Here is a 23,279-nt window from a genome sequence, read left to right on the forward strand (position 1 = left end):
GGTCCTGGTGTCGTCTGTTTGGACCTGGTGTTGTCTCTTTGGACCTGGTGTCATCTGTTTGGACCTGGTGTCGTCTGTTTGGACCTGGTGTTGTTTGTTTGGACCTGGTGTCGTTTGTTTGGGCCTGGTGTCGTCTGTTTGGACCATTTCTGCCTCAACGCCATGTTGACTACGTTCTGACCAAAACAATGCAGCGTATGCGTGACGTCATCGCGCATGCACAGCGAAGGCGGAATCGATAAGCAGAATTGTTAAGCAGGCAGGCAAACGATTCCAAGGAATCGAGCTACTGGGATCCGGTTCTCAAAAAGAACCAGTTCTCAATTCCCATCCTTGGTGAACATACACACAAAAAGCTTATAATGCGTACAGATAACACTCCAGACAGACTATATTTATGTGAGTCATGATATCACATTGGTTTATCAGGCAGCAACTACAGTAGCAGCATCATTGAGATGTTTTTGAACATTAAATATTACTGAATATTTCTCATTATCATTAAAAAAACTAAATTTGAAATGATGGATAATAATGTGCTATGATGGAATTTTTACGACCCTATCCATCCAAATGACAGACAATAAAAACGTCAAGTGCAACCTTCGGTCCAAACCTTGTGACACAAGATGGAAAACACACCTCGAGAGTGTGTACATACAGCAAATCTGTATTGTGGGATTTTCAGAACAGTTCCAGTCCTAGCTGCTCGATACGGGTGCACACAACAATACAGTAATTGTTCTTTAAGTCAAATGAAGAACTGTTTTCAAAGAACTGCACTGTGCTTCATCACATTTGATTATTTTGTTCTTCCATTTGGAACATCCATCCAAACAACTCCTGCTTGGAATTAAGCTGTTCTGTCACATGTTCACTTTCCTTCCGTGTTTGTTTGTGTTACTTTTGTGCAAATTTCTCGTCTGTGTGGAACAACTGCTATATTGATGTAAAGCATGTAATTTGCCGCACATTGCTATTAATGACAGAAAAATATCGTTATTGTACTCTATTACCGCTGGATATATATCATCACATCGCGCAGGCCTTGTAGTTTCTGTGCAGTTTCATAGATGTGTCCACTTTCACTCCACACTGACCTACTTGCCTAAGTGTTGCGTTGATGTGTGTGTATGTGTGTGTGTGTGTGTGTTTGTGTGCCATGCTGCTGAAGGATATCCAGACAGGGTGAGGTCACTCCAGGCACTGGGGAGATGGAGAATAATGCCCTCTCTGTGTGCTGAAATACACACACACACACACATATACACATTTACAACAGGTCAGACACACCCTTTTATTTTTAGATTTGAGGGGTGACTCCTTGGCCTTGTTCATGAAGATGTATTATGTGTATGTGTGTGTGTACAGTGGCGAGCTGCCCATCATTGTGACTGGGAAAAACTGGGAATCCCCATGCTGGTCACAGGTTGTCATCATTCAGCCATCACCTGACATGCACAAAACACACACACACACTGAATCAAACAAAAGCCTCTTTATCAAAACCTGAAACGATCAGCTCCAGCCTGAAGATTATTAACAGAGCCATGGAAAACACAGCAGTCCCGCAGCAGTGTGTATGTGCGTTTGAGTGTGTGTTTGTGTAGCTCTGACAGAGGTGATTAACACAGCAAACATCTGCTCTGCGATATTAAACAGCAGGAGATATGAAACTGCTTTACAGCGTGCATCTGTGTGTGAGCAGGGCGGTGTCTAAACATGAGTACACCGTGCGTTTAAACCTCACATTACTGAAAGGTCGGGACGCAGAAAATGAGTACTTAGCCACGGAGCAGCTTTTGAGAAAGTCTGGGACTGTATATACACATGCACCACAAAGCATGGGATGCTATAACACACACACACACACACACACACACACACACACACGGAAAGATGCTCTAAACTCTGCCAACGAGTGCAGTCAGGGAAAAGTTGTGTCATTTCTCTGACTGTGAAGACATACAAGAATTTAAAACTGCATTAACACACGTGCACGAAACCCTCTGGCAGAAAATAAAGAGAAGGAAACAGTTTCCCGTTTGTTTACACGAAGACATCCAGAGAATACAAAAAGACTTCTGCAGACCTTGGAAACTTATTTACACTCATGTATCGGAATCAGTGTGTCATCTGTTTAAAAGAAATGAGGTTAAAAACACAACCTAACTGATCATTAAATCTCGCGGACATACACACCACTGTCACGTGCAGATATGAAAAGGCATTTCTGGCTTTTCATGGATTGTTTTCGTTATACATATTCAGTCACTTTTTTTGGGTTCAGAGTTTAGAAGAAAGATGTCATCTGTGTTTTAAAGATTATGATGTGTAAACAAACTGCTCACTCACTTCAGCAGCGTATTTGTATATGAAGTAGTTTTTACTCCAAACATGACAAATAAACACCACTCAATAATAATAACAGAATGTGAACTAATTGTGTGTACAGTAGCTAGTACTCTGACATAAATATTTGCTTTGCACCCTGATGATGCTTATTTGAGCCCATTAAACAGCTGAAAACTATCAAAATAATTTACACTTAAAGTTACGATTCACATGTAACTTAAATATGAGATCAGATGTAGACTGTTGACTGACTTTTAACTTCAATTTATAATGTAATAGGAGTGGACTACCTGATAATCCTACATGGTCCTACAAGATCAGTCATTTCACTGAATCACAGAGGTCTTTTGGGTCGTTATGGTGTCCTATTTCTGGTTCCTTTTAGATTATTGTTGCATCTACTATGTAATTTTTTGTCTTGTTGAGCTTAACATTGATTTCTTTGTTACATGTTGTGCTTCACTTATGTTTTGTTGCGTTTTTTTTTTTTTTTTTTGTTAAACGGGGTCATATTTTGCTAAACGCATTTTTATTAGTCTTTATTTGTGTATTTGAGAACCATAATAGTTCAAAAAGTTTAAATTTGAACCCTCCAGGTGCTGCATAGCTATCTGTGTATTCATTCTGGCAAAAATCGAGTACATTTCTACAATCCGTTTTAATTCCTGCTTAATTTGTTACGTCTATAACTAGCTACGTCACAACATTTGTACATATAAGGTCAAGACTTCCCACAAACATTTCTCAGAGTACGACATAACTGTTTGTCAGCAGCAGCGGTTGTAGTCCATACTGAAAATATGTCCAAACTTCAAGCCGATTACCTAGAAGGTTCAGTTGTTGGTTGAACAGGACAGAGCAGCACAGCCAACAACCTGGAGGGGGTGGGGCCTGAAGTGGCTCATGTGCATTTAAAGGGCCGGCACTCAAAACAACCTTTCTGGTGTCATTAGTCAGAAATAGGGCTGAAGATGGACCTGTGGAGTTGTGCGTATTTTATGTGATTTTCATTTTGTTGCGTCTTCTTGCATCTTTTACATTGTTCTTTTACATTTTTTCTTCTGACGTCCTTTAGAAATAATTCAAAATCAACAACCATCTGGTTCTTAAACTTTCACTAAAAACCGAGCCTCAGCCTTTAAACAAGAAAGAAAGAAAGAATAACCTTATACTAACAAATTTTTAAAAATCCATATTTCAACTATGGGCTGTATCACCAGCTCTGATCTGTTGTAAACTGTGAATTATTGATGGTCTGTGGAGTAAATTATACCTGTTAATTACTGGTGGGAATCTAATGAATTTTACAAGGTACTATCACAAACCAAAGCTTCTTACAAGTTATACAAATTCTGGCCAGATGTTGGCATAAGGCAAGGAGAAAAGGTTTCTTGTACAAAACTTTACTCTTCTTCATGATATTTGGTCAGTATGGCAATTAAGCGCGGCACCCTCTGGTGGATTGATTAAGAAACGCTCACTCCAACGTATATGACGCATGGAAGTCTGAAGGCAGTGATGCATGACAGCATTTGAAACGGAAGAACCTATTTACGTATGTAAAATGAACATAAATGAGCCTTAAGGCTCTCCATCAGCTCCCAGTTACATTTCCGCACACAATCATGCTCCAACCGGCCTCTGCGTCTGAACCGTACTGTACTGCACCGCACTGTGAACTGTGACTCAAGAACCACAATATGTACTGAACCGTGGATAACCTGTACTGTTGCATCACTAGTAGGGATTTAACAATTACCGGTATAATGATAAACTGCAGTAAAATTGCAGACAGTTAATGAATTCTAATTCTAATTATCATGATAACTGTGTTTGATTACCGCACTTTTAGGGGAGAAAACGCCTATGTAAAGATCTGCTTTTATGTCAAATATTTGAGTATAGTTTTAATTTATTACAATTTTGATTTTCTATACCTAATATTTGGAACCAATATTCACTTTTAAAGTCTTTGAAAAGATTTGTGAAGCATCTTTGTGTTATTTATGCAATAAAGTATATACATATTTCAAATTGGATTTTATATTTTTTTGTGTTTTCTGGCCTTTTATATTTTTATAGTAGGTTATAGAGAAAAAATAATAGACAGATGAGACAGATGAAGTTGTATAGTAAACATTTGTTTATATAGTATATAAAGGCAAATTCAGAAGTACTGAAAAACGGACAAAAAAGGCTCAGACCACTAAGGGTTAATATTTGAATGTTTCTGCCAACAGAAAGTACATTATGCCAATTAATTTTATTTACTTATTTATTAATTCCAAAATACATCTTGGTAAAATTATTTCAGTGTGTGTATCAGTACTTTTTTAACATTTTGAGCACAATTTCAACAATACTGCGATAATAATGATAATCGTGATAATTTTGGTCACAATAACCGTGATATGAAATTTTCATATCGTTACATCCCTAATCACTAGTATGTGGTTGTGGGCCTCCAGCTGTGGGTCTTACATGTACACATTTACACAAGAAGTCCAGGAATTAACTCTGGTGGCAGTTACAGAAGCAAAAAAACACAAATAATAATGATTTGTGACATTCAAAATAGTTCCATTGTAACTTCAGCCACAGCACTACATGTGTCTGGCTGCCGCCTTACGCCTTAAATAGAGCCGTCAACCTCTTGACGGGTCAACGTACGCTCTAAGACCCTGAGGGAACCCCCACCATGCTGTGGTGACAAAGACCCTGGGGGGAGGGAGAAGAAGAAGAAGCAGCAGCAGCTCCCAGGACCCTTCATGTGTTTGCATTGTGTGCACGGCCGCTACCGTCCAGCTCCCAAACATAAAGCCTGTGTCTGAGCACAGACAGGGCTTTGGAAACAGCGGTTTGGCCAGTTCTTTTTGCAACTCTCAAGGTGGAGCCCAGTTTCTCCCACATGTCCTGTTTTAACTGTCTTTAAATTCACCTTAATTTTCACTGCTTCACAGATGCAAGTCTGAGTCACTTAGCGTTTGACCTACTCTACAGAATGAGGTCAGCTACTGTCAATGTAAAAATAACAGTGGAAACCTCTCATGTTCTGATGCAGTCATCTGTCCAGACTCTTTAAACCTATTATTTGGATCAAGTAATCATGAGTCGCACCTCAAGTCCAGTTTATTTTTCAGATGTTTCAGAGAGGTCTGGCTCGTTCAGACTGATTGACTAGAACCTAAAAGACTTTTCTATCCAGTTGAAATGGATCTAATAAATAACAGAAATTTCCTATTTGCTGGCTGTTTGTGTTTTTTATTACTATTATTATTCAGGTGTAGAAACGTGTGTTCGATATGTATATAACGTATTCAGCATCTTTGGTGGGATTTGAGCCTCTTGCCTTTTGATAACTGTGAGTTATACGGAAACCAAATAAAAATTTTTTAGACAGAAGTACAGAGCAGGCCAAAAAGAAAATAAACCTTACAAAACACCTGGATATCAACTAGGGCTGCACGATACTGGAAAAATCTGACACTGAAATTTTTTTAACCCTGCGATATACATTGCGATATGAAAAACTATTCAGGAGGATGTAATAGCTGTGTAGTGTGGACGTAAATGGTCAAACAAATTAGCTGTGTTTCCTCTCGTTGTGGTGACAGGTGCAAGACACTGTCGACACAGAACATGGTTTCAGTGTTCTTCTTGTGGCCAAAATAATTCCAGATACTGATGTTGCTTTTCTTTTTGGCACTAAGTCTTCGTTTTTGGTGATTTTCTCTTGTTCCTTGTTCATTTTTTCAATGTTGTTACCAGTGACTCACTCCCAACTGATTAAGAACGATTGTGATTAGTGGATCTCTGCTTACAGTGTGTGTCAGGTACCCAGGTTGAAATTAGAAGAGAACACATTGAGTTCATTTGCCTCCTACATTGCAGGACCTGCGATGCGTCTATTGCGCACAGATACATTGTGATGACGATGCCCAAATGATATATTGTGCAGCTCTACTGTTGATAACTGAGTTACACCACCAGTCAAAAGTTTGGACTCACCTGGTTTTTCTTTATTTTCATGACTATTTACATTGTAGATTCTCACTGAAGGCATCAGAACTATGAATGAACACATATGGAATTATGTAGTTAAAAAAGTGTGGCATAACTCAAAGCATGTTTTATATTTTAGATTCTTCAAAATAAAGCTAAATACTGCTTTGCACATTCTTGGTGTTCTCTCAATGAGCTTCATGAGGTAGTCACCTGTTATGTTTTCCAACAGTCTTGAAGGAGTTCCCAGTGATGCTGAGCACTTGTTGGCCATCTGCAGTCCATCTCATGCCATTTAAATGAGAAGGTGAGTCCAAACTTTTGACTGGTAGTGTATACAGAAACCAAATAGAATTTTCTTAGGCAAAAGTGATGGCAAGTGAAGTGAAAAAAGAAAATAAACTTTACAAAACACTTGGATATCAACACGTTTTTGGATATGCACTAACATTAGCCTTTATACTAAGGTGGTGGGAGGAATGAATATGAGTGTGTTGCCTCTAGTAGATCATCACCCAAAGAAAATCAACATGTCATTAATCATTCTTATGAGTTTTTCTCGACACTTGAGACATTTTTTTTTATCCTATTAAGATAAATTCCCAAACTATCACCATCTGAGTAGGTTGTTCAGCTCTCTGAGGGACTTGTGGGTAAACAAAGACACCTTTTACCTCCAAAGTGTGCCCATCCTAAAAGTTACTATTCTCCGTTTTGGATAACAGGAAAGTGCTCACATGCATATACATGAAAGATAAGCTCTCTCTTTCTCATATAACCACAGACAAACACTTGCATAGAAACAGGGAGAGAAACACACAACCTTCATCACCCTCTGCCCTCCAGTCTGAGCCTTGTGAGGTTCTCCTCCCTTACTCACACCCACGCTCACACAAGGCCTTCTTTATCAGGACGGGAGGAGGGGAGCAGCGGAGATGGAAAAAGAAAAAGCTCCCACGCTCACACCAAAAAGCACCAACAGCTTGATGTGTGAATGTATACAGACATCGCTTCACTGATCCCTGATGTTGCCACTGGTGTGTGTTGTCCTTAAGCAGCCTTTCCACAAAACATGAAAGGGAGTCAACAAGGCAGTAACACCCCAGACACGGAAGGCTTTTCTGGGTTAAGTTTGAGCACTGGGGCCCTTAGAAAAGTAAAGAACCAGGGTCACTGACACAGAGGGAGCAAATTCAATACCACAGTGGCAAAGAAATAGAGAAAGGAGGAGAGGAGAGGAGAGGAGAGGAGAAACGAGGAGAAACGAGGAGAAACGAGGAGAAACGAGGAGAGGAGAAACGAGGAGAGGAGAGGAGAAACGAGGAGAGGAGAAATGAGGAGAAACAAGGAGAAACAAGGAGAAATGAGGAGAAACGAGGAGAAACGAGAAGAAACGAGGAGAAATGAGGAGAGGACAAATGAGACGAGGAAGAACGAGGAGAGGAGATAGGAGAGGCGAAACGAGGAGAAACAAGGAGAGGAGAAATGAGAAGAAAAAAGGAGAACAGAAGAGAAACAAGGAGGGGAGAAACGAGGAGAGGTTAAAGCCACAGTCACACCTGTAACGTCCTGTCGTGGACAAGAGTTTCGCAGCTTTACTTTTACAAAAAAAAAGTGAGAGAAAGGCACATGTAAAGAACACGTGTGTGAAATTTGAAAAGAAACGGGCGCATTATGTCTGAGAAATGGGGTTGAACAAAAATCTCGGACGGATGGAAATCTCTATTTACCATCGCCATCTGGGGCGGGCGGGGCTATAAAAAAAATGTAAAATGCCGTTTCCAATCAAGGCAATTATTAAATGTAAAAAAAAAACAAACCTTTCCTTTGTGGGCCTCAGGGGTATATATACATGAGCACGTGAACATGAGTGGTCTCTCCCTGTCTGCGTCTGTCAGGTTAACAGTGCGTGTTTTGTTTCCGCGTAAGGAGGAATGCCGCTTCATGTTTTTACACTTCCCTGATCTGTTTGCTTGTCGTGGCTCCGTCCTACCACAACACACATCCTGGACAGACTCTCCTTCATACGTATGGACCTATGGCCTCACATGGGGACCTCCTCTGCATGATCTCTTGCGGTCTTCAAAACACACAGTTAACATTTTTCCGCTATTTCTCTCCACTCTGCTTTCCTTACTTCTCTTCCCGCTCACATAAGGACGTTTTACAATTGCTAAAGAGTGATCCTGTTACATGGACCAAATATTATGACATTTGTTATGCAGCATACCAACACAGCATGTGAGGGAAGACACTGAAGTTTACATCCTGAAAGATTTGTGACTGCAGCAAAAGATGGAAAATGTGCCTTTGCTTTATATAAAAACGTAACACAATGTGCCTATTGTTGTTGTACTTTATAATACATAAGTAACCAATACGTTGTACTGATCAGTATGAGCTGGGGTGGGGGGGTCACAATTTGTTTATTTCCTTGTACACTGAAATCTATCTATCTATCTATCTATCTATCTATCTATCTATCTATCTATCTATCTATCTATCTATCTATCTATCTATCTATCTATCTATCTATCTATCTATCTATCCTTATTTATTTATTTATTGCCACACTCTAATTAGAGTGCTCTTTCATTTGTTGTTTTTGTATGCATGCGTATACATATATATCGGCTAAAATGTGCTTAGAGGTCTTATTTCTGTCTTTCTGCATAAGAAATCAATATAAGTGAATCCCCAAAGGAACTCTGTGTTGGTAAATGCAAGTTATGCAAATTTACAGGATTTCACTTCTGTTGCAACATGCTGATGGTCATATGAACTATGTTTTCAGGTCAAAAATGTCCAGTTTCATCACAATTAATGCTATATTTTCATGCCACAAATGGCCAAATTATATTTGAACTGAATTTACCTGAAAAACAAATATTTTATTCTTTTAGATTCCCCAATTTTTCTGACAAGATTATATACTACAGGGTGGGGAAGCAAAATTTACAATATTTTGAGGCAGGGATTGAAAGAGTGTATGACCAATTAGTTTATTGAAAGTCATGAGAATTTATTTGCAACAAGAAAATTTACATAATAGAAAATGTTTTTATTCTATGTGTCCTCCTTCTTTCTCAATAACTGCCTTCACACGCTTCCTGAAACTTGCGCAAGTGTTCCTCAAATATTCGGGTGACGACTTCTCCCATTCTTCTTTAATAGTATCTTCCAGACTTTCTCATAATAGTTTTGCTCATAGTCATTTTCTTCTTTACTTTATAAACAGTCTTTATGGACACTCCAACTATTTTTAAAATCTCCTTTGGTGTGACGAGTGCATTCAGCAAATCACACACTCTTTGACGTTTGCTTTCCTGATTACTCATATGGGCAAAAGTTTCTGAAAAGGTATGGATAATAGTGTTAGGTATGATTATGACATCAATATATGTTTGGTTTTCTAAACAATTGATGTAGTGCCTGCTGAGAAAAAACATCTAAATGTTCATTGTAAATTTTGCTTCCCCACCCTGTACATATCACATGTTTTATTTTTACAGGTTTAATATGGAGTATGGTGCTGATCCATCCTGCTTATGTTACGCCAATACATACATTAAGAATGTCACACGTCACTTTTTAAATCAACAGTTTTCAAATAATAAGCATTTTTATAAAGAAATAACAATTCTATATTGTTATTTCTCTTTAGTATGATGATAAACTATACAATAAATAATTCTGATCCTAGTTTTTGCACAGGGATCATTTGTGGAAACGGTGACATGGCTGCCGAGCATCAGTACGATGGGATCTATAACAACCATGTCACATCCATCCACTGCCACATTTTGTGTTTTTGTGTCAGCTGTTATTGTTTTAGATCCACAATACTAACATTTATGAATAAGAGGAGAATTAGCAATAGTAAGTATATAAGTTTATTACAAATAAAGTACTGGTACTGACCAGAGCATCATGGGTAATGTCACGTCCGTCCACCAGCAAAAGTTTTCACATACACGTGCTATTCAAAATCCAATATTTCTGAAATTAGAGCTTCCACTGTCAAATAATATCAGTAGTCTGTGCACAAATGGATTAGCATTATTTCAACACAGTTCTATGCATTTCTTACAACTTTTTTTTTGGACAAAAATGGCCACTCATTTGACCCCCTATGTAAATTTTAGTTGATACATATATGTAGAAATATAAATGTGCCTCTATATTAGGGATGTAAACAATTCATCGACTATCAATTAATTGTTGATAAGAATTTGCTCGATTAAATTATTAATTGCCCTTTTCCACGGTGGGATTTTTGGTGTCGACAGTAGGCGGCCGCGACACGATGCCACAGCTGTAATAACATGGTTCATTATGTAATAACAATCCAAATTAATATGATTTCAGAGCAATTTAGAAGAAATTAGTCACAGGAGCTACAGGTAATGTAATCAGAACTTTAACCACACAGTTTAAAGATTAATTTAGCACATTGTTATTATATTGCCGTGTCAGTTGTGTCTGATACAGTATCTTATGATCTTGGAAAAATGTTCCTTGGCACCCTCAGATTGAACAGCAAACATTTATTGTGTGTTTTATCCATTTATGTCACAGAGATAAGCTCAAGTCCATACGTGAACGGTCTTCCCCGTCTCTCTGCGCCTTCCTCGAATGTGTCAAGTGCATTTTGTAATAAAATTCTCAAATTGTAATAACTTACTACATAATGCGAAAAAATTTACTACCCTACGCATTGAAGTAGTTAATTACAAAATGCGTCAGTTTATTACATAATGTGGCTTTATTACAAGATGATGTGACATTCTTAATACATTTTGAACTTTTATTACCTAATGGGAATTTATTACATAATGCGGCTCAACAGGGTCACTTTTTAACCAGTTCCTTGTGACTACCTCTTTGCAGGCAAAAATTAAAATTTTAAATAAGTAAGCGTCTTCTGTTTTAATTACGTCATCAGGTACTAGACCCAGGTAGATAGTCTGGGAGTACACTGGAATTTTATATGACTTCCATTGTCTGAACAATGCGGTTCCAAAACATTTGCATTTTTACACATGTCCAAAATATATGTGAGTGGTTGGCAATCATGTGACCACATCCTCTCCAGCATTGCTACTGTTTTCCTAATTGTTTGGTTATAATGTTTGGTGTAATAAAAAAATGAATGAGGTTTTTCCAGCTAAATTCTCGCCAACCTTTGGAGCTGGTGGATGTTTGCTGCATTTTACACATAGAATGCCACTCACTTTCAGACAGAGTAACTGATCTTAGTTTGAATATGACAAAAATAATGGAATCCACACTGTGATTCAAGGGTCCTAACTAGTAAAAATATCAACTGTGCCTCAGTCATAACTGTCTTCTGTTTTGGTCTTTTCAGTAGACTTTATTTGAAGGTGGTCTAACACTGCTGACCTCAAAAACACACACTAAGTGCATCAGAAAGTTCAACAACAGTTTCATAGAAGGGAGCTCTGGCCTCGTCCCCTTTGACATCCATTAAAAACTATTTCAGCGTTCTAAAAGCCTGTGTTCTAACACGCCGCTGATTCTGCTTGTTTTTAATCTGGAATATTTTCAGTAATTATTTAAAATGCGCGCTTCCCTCGCTGTGGTGTCCCCTCACTTGTATATTTGTATTATCCTCAGTCCCAGGACTAGAGACTAAATATTTTACATTCAAATTAAAAAGTCTGCCCTGTGTTTGAGGAAGCGGCAAGAAATGTAATGATACTTGTTTTCGTATGGCTCGATTAAATGCAGACTAAAAACATACACTGTCCCCAACGCTGGCGCCTCGTAAATGTAAAAGGACACCAGAGGCTGCTCCTGCTGGGACGGCCATGGTGCCATAGTGTTGTTGGGTACATCATAGGCTTCCATTCCTGAGTTATAGGCAATTTTAACAAAATTTAGCAAAATGCTGCCCCACAACCACAAAAACTAATTTAAAAAGCATATGTCTGTTCCACACCCAAACCATCTAAATTTAAACTTTTTGTATATTTTCATGTGGTTGTTTAGTTCAGTCCCATATTTTCATGTCACCAAGTTTTAGCCCAAGTGCAGAGGCTGATTTATGCCCATATTTTTGGTCCGACAGTTTGCATCCTTCTCCATAATGGCCGAATGAATATATACAGCATTGTGCAAAAGTCCTAGTCCAACATTAGGTTTGATGGTTTAGTAAAATTCTCATGACCACATGTATACGATATATATTTACAGTTCGTACACATATTTCAAAGTGAAATTCAAACACTTTTCAGGCTCATTTTCAAATTTTTCCAGCATAGCACCTTATCGCTGGAGTAAAATACATATCTACATAAATACATACAATCTTTTTTTTTCACTTTGTATCACAATGATGTACTGTGTATTATAGGAGTTAGAGCTGCACAATATATCGTCATCACAATGTACATGTGCACAATAGTCACATTGCAGATTCTGCAATGTAGGAGGTAAATGAACTCAACGTGTTCTCATCTAATTTCAACCTGGGTACCTGACACACTGGGTGCAGCGATCCACCACATCACAATAGTTCTTCATCAGTTTGCTGAAGCAAGAGAAAATCCCACAAAACGAAGACTCGGTGCCAAAAAGAAAAGCAACGTCAGTTATCTGTAATTATAGCAGCTACAAGGAGGATGATACTGAAACACACGTTCTGTGTCGACGGTGCCTTGCACCTGTTGCCACAACAAGAGGAAACATAACAAATTTTTTTGACCATTTATGTCAGCGCCACACAGCTATTATATCCTCCAATGTAGGGCTGCTCGATTATAGGAAAAAAAAATAATCACGATTATTTTAGCAATAATTGAAATCACGATTATTAAAAACGATTATTTGTTAACCTTAAAGTTGTTTATTTTTTTCTTGCAAAACAATGTAAAATATACTCTTTAAACATAAATAAAGCTTTTAACCACTAAAACAAAGTATGTTCACTTTTGTACGAAACAAAAAAATCTTTGAATGCAAATAAGTGCACTGTAAATTCAAGTATGTTTCCTTTTGTAAATAAATAGTGCACTGTAATTAAACTGCTATAGACTTGCCATAGAACTGTAGCAATAAAAAAAAAAAAACTCACGTAAAGTGCAAATTATAAATTCAAGTATGTTCAATGTAGTATGAAACAGTAAATTCAGTGACGTGCCGTGAGGTTTCAGTTCAGGCCTTCTGTATACATCAGCCATCTAGAATACGTACGTTAGGGTTATACGGGTTAGGTCAGGTTAGGTTAATACGGGAGTTGCAGTGTAAAGAGATTCGGAGACTGAAGATTGCATTGCGGGCGAAGTTGTAAACGGAGTTGTTTTTATGTGTTTTAGTTTTTCATAAGATTATGATAACGGTGGCGGTGGTTAAACTTTAGATGGTTTAAAGGTTTGTTGTGTTACCGGTCGGTGCGGACACAACTACGAAACACTTTTTGCACGTGATGTGTTTTTGCTCTTCGTCTTCTTCATCAAACCCAAAGTGATTCCATACAATTGAATTTGACTTGCCTTTTTTGTTTACCAAGCACTTCTGCTGTGATTCTCCTGCCATTTTTCAAGACTGCTAGGTACAACTTTCCTCTTGGGGTGGACCTGCCGGCTAGAAGGCAGCAGTAGCTTAGAGGGGGGCGGGGCAGAGCAGCTCATGGGAGCTTGCGTGCGCGTGAATTAAAACAACTCAAAATTAATAATCGTTTTTTCTCAATTACATAATTTTTGTAATCGTTGCATGTAATAATCGAAATCGTAATCGAATTTCGATTAATTGCACAGCCCTACTCCAAGGTATTTATTTTATATCGCAATATATATCGTAGGTTTAAAAAAAAGTGCAATGTCAGTTTGTTCCAATATCGTGCAGCCCTAATAGGAGTGTAGTGGTACAGAAAAATTGCAGTTCGGCACGTTTTCAGTACAGGGGTCTTCGGTTCGATACATTTTTGGTATAGTGAAGGAGACCAATTTCACAAATTTGACTCGTTTTGTAGACTTGTCTCTCTCCACTGACATAACTAATGCCACGTTTCCACTACGTGGGACCAGCTCGACTCGGTATTCCTGGAGACCGTTTCCATTACAAGATACTACCGACTGTACAGTTCCTGTACGTCACAGCGATGCAGCACATAATTTCCGTGCCGTCTGCTCTGAGAGTTGCTGATAAACTTGCTCGTTCTGTGTTGTCTTGTCTGAATTTTTACGTCGGCCACCAAAGACTGAATCTCCTCGACCAACCATGGTGTAATTTTGGGCTGTCATCATGTGGATTAATGTACCACTATATTTACTGTCCACTTCCACATCTGTTTTTTGTAAAACAGCAGGTCACAGAGAAAACTCTCTGACCAATCAATGGTCTGCAGTGTTTACACGTCAGGTTTTAGTATCTGGTCCCCTGTCCTGGAACCTCGGCGGAGGTGATACCAAAAAAGGAGTATCGTGTACCAGATTCCAGGTCCTTTTTCGTAATGAAAACACAAAAAGGCCAAGCCGAGCCGAGCCGAGCCGAGTCGAGTCGAGCCGATACCACGCAGTGGAAACGGGGCATAACAAGGAATCCGAAATGCTCCCAAATTGGAGACCTTATGCCCAGTTTCCACTCCATGGTATCGGCTCAACTTGACCGTATATATGACCATACAACTAAAATAAATTGAAAATAACACTAGGATCGGCTATTGACTGAACTCATATTTAAATTCATCAGCCTTAAATTTATTTGGATGTCTCCTACTGTAAGATTTAGTGTTTCAAGAGATAACTAATTTTAGTAAATGCACGGCATAATTTTCATTCTGATTTTTATACATTTCTTACACAAAATATAGATTTTGGCACTGAAAAGTGACAGAGAGGGCTATTTTTTGTTGGCAGCTGAAATATGCCATAATTCAGTTTGACAGATCCTTTGTGCTTAGACTACTCGGGGTCTAGGTGTTTTTTCTGGGTTACGAAAATACGTCTTCACAAAGAAATCATACATTCCATGTGAATCAAGCAAAGATTCTGCTTATTTAGAATGGCTACAAGGCTGTAAAAACAGAGTAAAGTAACCATATCACCAGAAAAATTCAAAGTAAGTGGTGGTCCACAGAGTCTGACTGACAGGTGATCTCTGGGAAATCCAGTGCAGAAACCCCCTGCTTCACACCAAAGACAGTTGATCACCTTAAGCTCTAGTAATACCGTTAAAAACCACACTTAATCTGTGAAAACAAGCCTCTCATTACAGACTCTGAGCTGTCAGCCACATCAAGGATCAGCTACCCAGAGTGCTTTGCAAAAGGAGCACAGCAGCACCGCAGTGACCTCCGACCCTTCAACGCTAACCTGTCAAACCTTAACCCTCAGCTGTCATCTGCATCTATGCATCATAAAAACACACCCGGCCTCCAACTCCCATAATCCATCTCAGTACCCCCTGCATTCATACACAACCGAGTCTTTCTAATCCAACATAAGCCTGACACTCAAACAGTGACACTTAACCCTCTCACATAATAACCTCTTGTGGGGCAGTGTGATATTATAGCTGGTGAATGCAAACGGACCCACATGGATACGGGTGGGAAAAAGTCCAAATCTAAGCTAGACACGGTTCTCTCGGGTAGATTTGGGAACAACATGAATGCACAAATGAAAACAGTTCAACTTGCAGAGGTTTTATAAGGACATTTGGCTGCCGTGAGCTGATAGAAACACAAATCACATACACACATACCAAGCCGTCTGCGCTGGTTATTCATCACATGTTGTGACATTTGGAAATCATAATGAAATACAACAAGCACACAGGCACAGAGGGCGCATTTAAATATACTGTACATGCTGGTAGTGAACTGTGCAAAACATGTTTCTGAACTGTTCATTTATCTCCAACTGAGTCTATAAAATAGCAGAAAACTGCAAGTCATAATGTCTGAAAACCTAATACAGATGTACAAATTCAAAGATGCATCGAAATGTGGACAGTGAACATTCACAGCTTTACTTGTTTTGCCCGTAGGATTAGACATGAACATGTACAATTCCCTTTTTTTTAGGATTTATGGTTACCTGTTAGCAAGACAACTCAAAAAGTTATGGTAGGATTTTGATGAAATTTTCAGGAAATGTTGATACTGGCACAAGGAACAAATTATTACATTTCGGTGGTGATTGAAGGGGTGGGGGGTGGGGGAACTCGAAGATGCGAAGATGACTCCACCACAAACACAGTCCACTTGTTTACATAACAAACTGAAACGTCACTCGGGCCTTCTCGGAAATTTAGTCACGAATTGCATTGTGGGAATGGAAATTCCGTACAGCACCAATTTCACTGTTTCTTTGTGAGTGCTGAACCCAAGAAGAGGCCAGATATTGATATCTTTAATATAAGGTCAAAATTTTGGTTTCTACACACCCACTTCATATTTTCAGATTATTTCTAAACCTTAAAACTAAAAACATTGCAAATTGAAGTGATCTGAGATTTGTTCAGCATTATTTCTCACCGAACAAATCTTTAACAGGAAAGTTAATGGGTACGGTTACATGATGTTTTTTAAATCTGATTTATTTTTCCAGAAGAAATTAATCCGGAACTAAAGTACTTTCTCTTCTGTTTACATGGAAATGTTAAACCCGAACAAAGGTTTACATGAGAAACATTTATTCGGTTCTCACAGCCCTTCTGTTAGCTTAGCTTAGCATAGTCACTGCATTTCCATGGTCACATGTAGCCAGTTTTTTAAAGCTGATTTGTTGTCTTTTGTAAGTGATTTGGTGAAATCCGATCCTCCCTAATTATTTCTTTAGATCCACAACTTACTGTACTCATACAATCTTGGGACTGTTGTGTTGACGGAAGTTGGAAAATCTTTTTGTTGGAAGGGATGCATGCGCTAAATTAGCTTTGCTTTACCGTTTTAGCTTTGCATTAGTTTTTATTTGCCAAGATTTTATTACCGCTGTAAGTCACATTGCCATGATTTGAGCCTCAATTTGTGATCATATTGACCCCAGCGGACTAAAGTAATGATTAAGGAGAATTGAATTTCACAAAATCACTCATAAAATACTACGAATCACCTATAAAAGCCTGGCTACGTCTGACCATAGGAATGAAGCGATTATGCTAAACTAGGCTAAACTAAGCTAATGGAAGGGCTGTGAGAACAAGGCAATCGGTGCACTGCAGTGCAAACTGTTTTGCCCACTTATCGAACTCATTAGTGCATGACAAATGAATTAATAAAAAACAAGTGGTGAACTATTCCTTCAGGGTTTTAGAGGCTGGTAGATCCCATCAGAATAGCCCACTGGAACGGTTTGGGTTGACTAGACTGCACTGCATATTCTTCCGCCAGTGCAGAATGTGTGCGTCATCACGACAGGACAAGACAATGAGCATGTGCAGAATGGCAGGAATAAAGTCCAAACGGAATAAAGGGTTTACATGTCCCAGGAATAATTTAGACCGGATTCAAAAGTGGATTAAACCAGTGACTTTAATGGGGTTTAAATTTAATCTGAACTTTTCTTTTTCAACTGGAAAAAGGTGTTTACATGGGCATCTTAAATAGGATCTAACCTTTAATCAGATTAAACCAGGAATAAAAGTTGTCATGTAAACGCACAGAATGTAACAGTTCACCAGAAGCTGATTTAACAGCATGTACAGAATGTAACTACACAATTGTTTCATTTTCTTTCATGTTATCTTTCCATCGTTGTGTATGAGCGCTGCATACACTGCGTCACCACAAACACAACTCTGGCGATGTGCCCCTGGCGGAGTATGGAAACCATTAGATCCGGTGACCTGCTCTGACAATAGCAGAGGTTCAAAGGTCAGCGGCCTGGTGGGAGCAGAGACGGACTGGACCTGATCCATCAATGTCAAAAAAAAAAAAAAGTGTCAGTGTGAGTGAGTGCATGTGCGTATCCTTTTCTGTCACACACTTAAAATCAGTGAAACATTAACTTCTTAATGTGGACTAAATGACCTTGCCCTCTCTACCAAATCGGCCTCTCGCCTCTTTCTTCTCCTGTGGTTTCATGACTGGATGCATTTTGTGTGTTTAGGAGGAAGACAAAAAGAGAACTTTGTGTATATTTTTACTCCTGTCAGATCAAAGCTGTTTTGCCAGCCTTCAAACTCTTTCTTCCATTTCTTTTTTTCTGTCTGGGCTTCCATTCAAGTATTTTTATGAGAGTCATAATGCATCACACTGGGAAAGATCCATCCAAATTTGAAGATGAAAATTACATTAACTTCCTTTAGGCAAAAAGGTTCTTTTGATCACAGATAATAAAAAAAAAATATCTGTCATTTAGCAGTCGAAATACATGTGTCAACTCGATAATTACATTCAACATTCATTTGGAACGTTTTTGTAGCATCTTCACTTTTAATAGTTGTGTTTACTGGGTTTTCGATTTCAGATCTCAACAATTCTTACAAGGAAAACGCTGATTTCAGATATATAGAATCCAACTCTTACTTTTAAAATAATTCTAAATCATCCAAGATAAGGATAAAAAAAAAAAACACTCCCCATATCCATAATAGAACTGTGAATATTCTAATTTCAATGTAGTGTTTCCCCACACCTAGACTTCTTCAAGGTGGACCACTTATGCCGCGTTTCCACTACATGGAACCGGCTCAACTTGACTCGACTCGGGTACCAGGTCCTATTCCTGGAGACCGTTTCCATTACAGGATACTATCGACTTTACAGTACCTGGACGTCATAGCGATGTTGCGCGTTACTTCCATGTCGTCTGCTCAGAGTTGCTGATAAACTCACTTGTTACGTATTGTCTCATCAAGCTCATGCTGAATTTTTACATCGGCCACCAAAGACTGAACCTCCTCGACTGACCATGGTGTAGTTTTGCAGGCTGTTATAATGTGGATTAACCTACCGCTATATTTACTGTAAACCTCCGCATCTGTTTTTTTTTTTAAAAAAGCGGGTCACAGAGACAACTCTCTGACCAATCAGTGGTCTGCAGTGTTTACACATCACGTTTTAGTATCTGCTCCCCAGTCTTGGAACCTCGGTGGAGACGATACCAAAAACCTAGTACCGGGTACCAGATTCCAGATCCTTTTTTGTAATGGAAACACAAAAAGGTAGAGTTGAGTTGAGTCGCGTCGAGCTGGTAGCACGTAGTGGAAACGCAGCATTTGGCATACTGGCAGTCAACATAGCATAGTTTTTTTTTTAAATTCAACATTTTTACACAATAAAGTCTAATGTGACCTGCCACATTCTCATAACTAGAAGCACTCGGAGAGTGCAGACCTCCGCCAAGGCTGATCAGTGGCCCCCCCGTGGGCCCCCCCACCCCCGATCACCACCAAAATTTAATAATTTCTTCCTTATCCCATTTCCAACAAACCCTGAAAATTTCATCAAAATCTGTCAGTAACTTTTTGAGTTATGTTGCACACTAACGGACAGACAAACAAACAGACAAACAAACAAACCCTGGCAAAAACATAACCTCCTTGGCGGAGGTAATAAACCAAAAACTTTGGGGCAGGGGATGACTTTGTCAATGTATAAACTTCTCACAAGGTCAAGAAACTGCATGTCGCAATGGTGAAAGAGTCTAAAAACTCAGTAATTCAGAGCGAATTATCCTCACAAGCCATGCAACAGTAATGCTTAATACCCATGCAGTGCTCTCAGAACAATGAAATTCTCCCTTTGCCAACTCAGATAACATCTAACTGAGGGAAAAGTGCAATGTTAGTCATAAAATGCCATTACAATAGGAATGGAACCCAACTGAAAATCTGGGCTGACACCAGTGTTTAGTAAATACTGGTATCAGCCCAGTCGGCTATCGGCCAGATTCGTATTGTACAAGAATAATCTGATAGCTGATGCTGAAAGATAGAGAAATACTGTATCAATCTATACAATTCATTGTTTTCCAGCTCTATTCCTTGTATGTTCATCACTTTATCACAACACATAAATATCTACCAGTGACATTGGTGAAGTCACACATGATATGCTAATACCGATGTTAGCCGTGACCATAAAATATCAGTCAAATCCAATGTTCAGCCAGTGTACCACTGCATCTACATTTTATAGACCAGTGTTTCCCAACCTTTTTGAGCCATGGCACATATTTTACATTTGAAAAATCATAAGGCACACCACCAAACAAAATTGTCACAAAAAGTGTATTTATTGAAATTTAATATAAATCTGGTCACAATGTACTTACTGAGTGTGAAACCTGGGCCTGTTCAGTTGAACAGAAAGCTGATATTCTTGCAGGAATTGAAGAAATACACATGAATCTTATTCAACAGCTCTGAGTCTCTCTTTTTTTTTTTTTTTTTTTTGGGGGGGGGGGGGTGCACATCGGGGGTGCACGGGTGACATTGTACACAACATTGGAATAAGAAAGCTGAGAGGGGTGTGTCAGTGACCCCTTGGATGGACCCCCGGATTGAGGTCCGCTGTATAATAGTATGGGAGGCATATCCCCCCCGCCCCAACCTGACACCTGGGGTTTGCGGGAAACTGACTGATTCACTAGTGAGGGGGAGCTTTATCAACAGAACACACTGCATCGGGGCCAGTTCACTTTCACTTTTATTTTGCAAAGGGAAACAGGAGACTATTGTTGTAGAGTGGATCATTGGTGTGTGCAGTCACATGTATGTATATGACGCTGCTCGCTCGCTTACAGTACCGATCAGGTGGAATTGGACAATCTTCCACGGCACACCTGAGGATTTCTTACGGCACACTAATGTGCTGTGGCACAGTGGTTGGGAAACACTGTTATAGACAGATATTATGAAATCCACCACTAGAATTAAATCTCGATATGACTGATAAATGTAATGTATGAATATCAAAAGTTCTTTTTTAATGTTATATATCAGATTTTGTAAATTCTGGGGAACAAAAAAACACCATCAATTTTTCCTAGTGAGACTTCTATACACATGAACAACAAAAAGTTGCATATTTTGTCCTGGGATGAATGTCACTGTGGGTGTGTGAAACGTCATTTAGTCTAGCAAGATCTACTATAGATATCTGCAATATACTGCATGTCCTACCTTGCTACAGAATGGTAAAATAGCCACTTGTACTTTTGAAGGATTCGCTAATAATTTAATTTTGACAACTACAACCATGGCTTGAACACCAATTTCTTCGGATGAGAATATTGTTGTTGATACATTTACTACTACTATTTGGTACTGTGGATATGTACAATTGCATTGCAGATATGTTAGTGTTTTCAGTCTCCTATGTTGTAATCTGCTGACCCAATTTTCCCATCTGCACCTTTGGATATACCTGTCCATTAGTTGGCAATAACTTCATCAACACTTTTATTCCACCTGCATGGAAACTAATAGGCTTCCTTCACCATAAATTAAACACACGCAGACATATTTACTGTACAGAGGTGCCAGGTTTATGAGTTCTCAATTAACATTTGCCACTGATGAAACAACACATCAATGGGAAATTACATCGCATGGAGATTTTTATGTTCCGCCGAACAACAGAAGCATATTTTGTTATCCAGTATTTTAAGTGACTGGTTCCAAAAGCAAAACAGTTTTGGTTCTTTTGTATCCATGGTGTTGTTTTTGGTAGTTTTAACAATGCAGCCATCAGGATTTTGCAACTTTTAGATCAAAATGTGATGACAGTGGTGGGGCTGTTTGCTATGAGTCTATCTACTGAAGCGGCTTGGCTCTATTTCACTGCTACATGACAGACAAATGGATGTAAACAATGCTACTTGCAAAATAGACACGTTGGGACAAGCACTGGTGTACGAGACTGAGTAATGGCACAAATACTACGCTGAAAAAAACTGGGGGTGTTATTTACTTCGGTTGGGAAAGTATTTGCACTTAGAATTGTAAGAAAATTCTACAAGGGTGATCATCAAGTACACTTTACTTGCAAGTATATGTTTATTTTACTAGCAAACCTCAGTTAATTTACTGATGATTATTAATATGGTCATTGAATTTTACTTTCTCCTTCTTTGTAAGTTTTACTTGGACTCTGACTACTTCAAACTGAAAAATGCTAATGCTAATGCACCTAAAGCTAATGGCTTATCAAGGTAATTTTTAAAAACTGTGACATTCTGGTAGAACAAATTCATGGGGGAGTGAACATTGGTTGCACTTCCCGAATCCTAATACACCACACACTTATGAAAAGACAGTGGCATTTACTTTCATTAAACTACACGTGTGTAAAACGGCATAGACTGTATGACAGCAGCACAGACCGTTTAGTCATGGTGTCAAACTGAAATATTCCTTCAATGCAGTTAACTAAGATACTCTCCCCTATAGGCAGAACATGCGCCATAGAACTACAGAACACAGAACAACAACTTGCGTTTAACGAATCCTACTATAATGCATGTTCTGTGCAAGGTTATTATCGTTAATGAAAACTAATCAAATGACGAAAATTAGAATTGAAAAAACATTTTCGTTAACTGAAATAAATAAAAGCTATAATTAAAAGAAAAAAATGATAACTGAAACTGTATTATGTGCTTACAAAACTAACTAAAACGTATAAAAATTATAGATAAAATTCCCTTCGTTTTCATCTTTGTAAATGTCGGATGGATATGAAATCGATTTATTTCGCTCTAGCAATTTTAGCTAGCAGCACCCTATGATATTTAATGGTCCGTCACTTGTTGTCACTTGTGGTTTAGAGTCATCTTCTGGTACCCACTCTACCTGGAAACATGGAGACTAAAGTTGGGAGAAAGCAGCAGAGTCCTGTCTGGGATTTATTTGAATACGACGGTGAAGAAGATAAAAGAATTTAAAAAACTAAAACTAAGCATTTAGGAAAAAACAAAAACTAAAAAAAAAACTAGCAAACCTGCTCTAAA

The 23,279-nt window shown here is 38.6% G+C and overlaps 1 protein-coding gene and 1 long non-coding RNA gene across 2 annotated transcripts in view; one reads left to right on the forward strand and one right to left on the reverse strand.

Moving 5' to 3' along the window:
- shroom4 (shroom family member 4) overlaps positions 1–23,279 on the reverse strand; it is a 142,653-nt gene that overhangs the window by 95,183 nt on the left and 24,191 nt on the right. The window lies entirely within an intron of this gene.
- Positions 5,812–22,813, forward strand: LOC115438562 (uncharacterized). The gene is made up of 3 exons (XR_003938104.1): positions 5,812–5,969; positions 6,601–6,606; positions 22,804–22,813. It is a non-coding gene; the product is annotated as an uncharacterized LOC115438562 (long non-coding RNA).

Source organism: Sphaeramia orbicularis, chromosome 18, assembly GCF_902148855.1.
Source record: "Sphaeramia orbicularis chromosome 18, fSphaOr1.1, whole genome shotgun sequence".
Classification (NCBI taxonomy): domain Eukaryota; kingdom Metazoa; phylum Chordata; class Actinopteri; order Kurtiformes; family Apogonidae; genus Sphaeramia; species Sphaeramia orbicularis.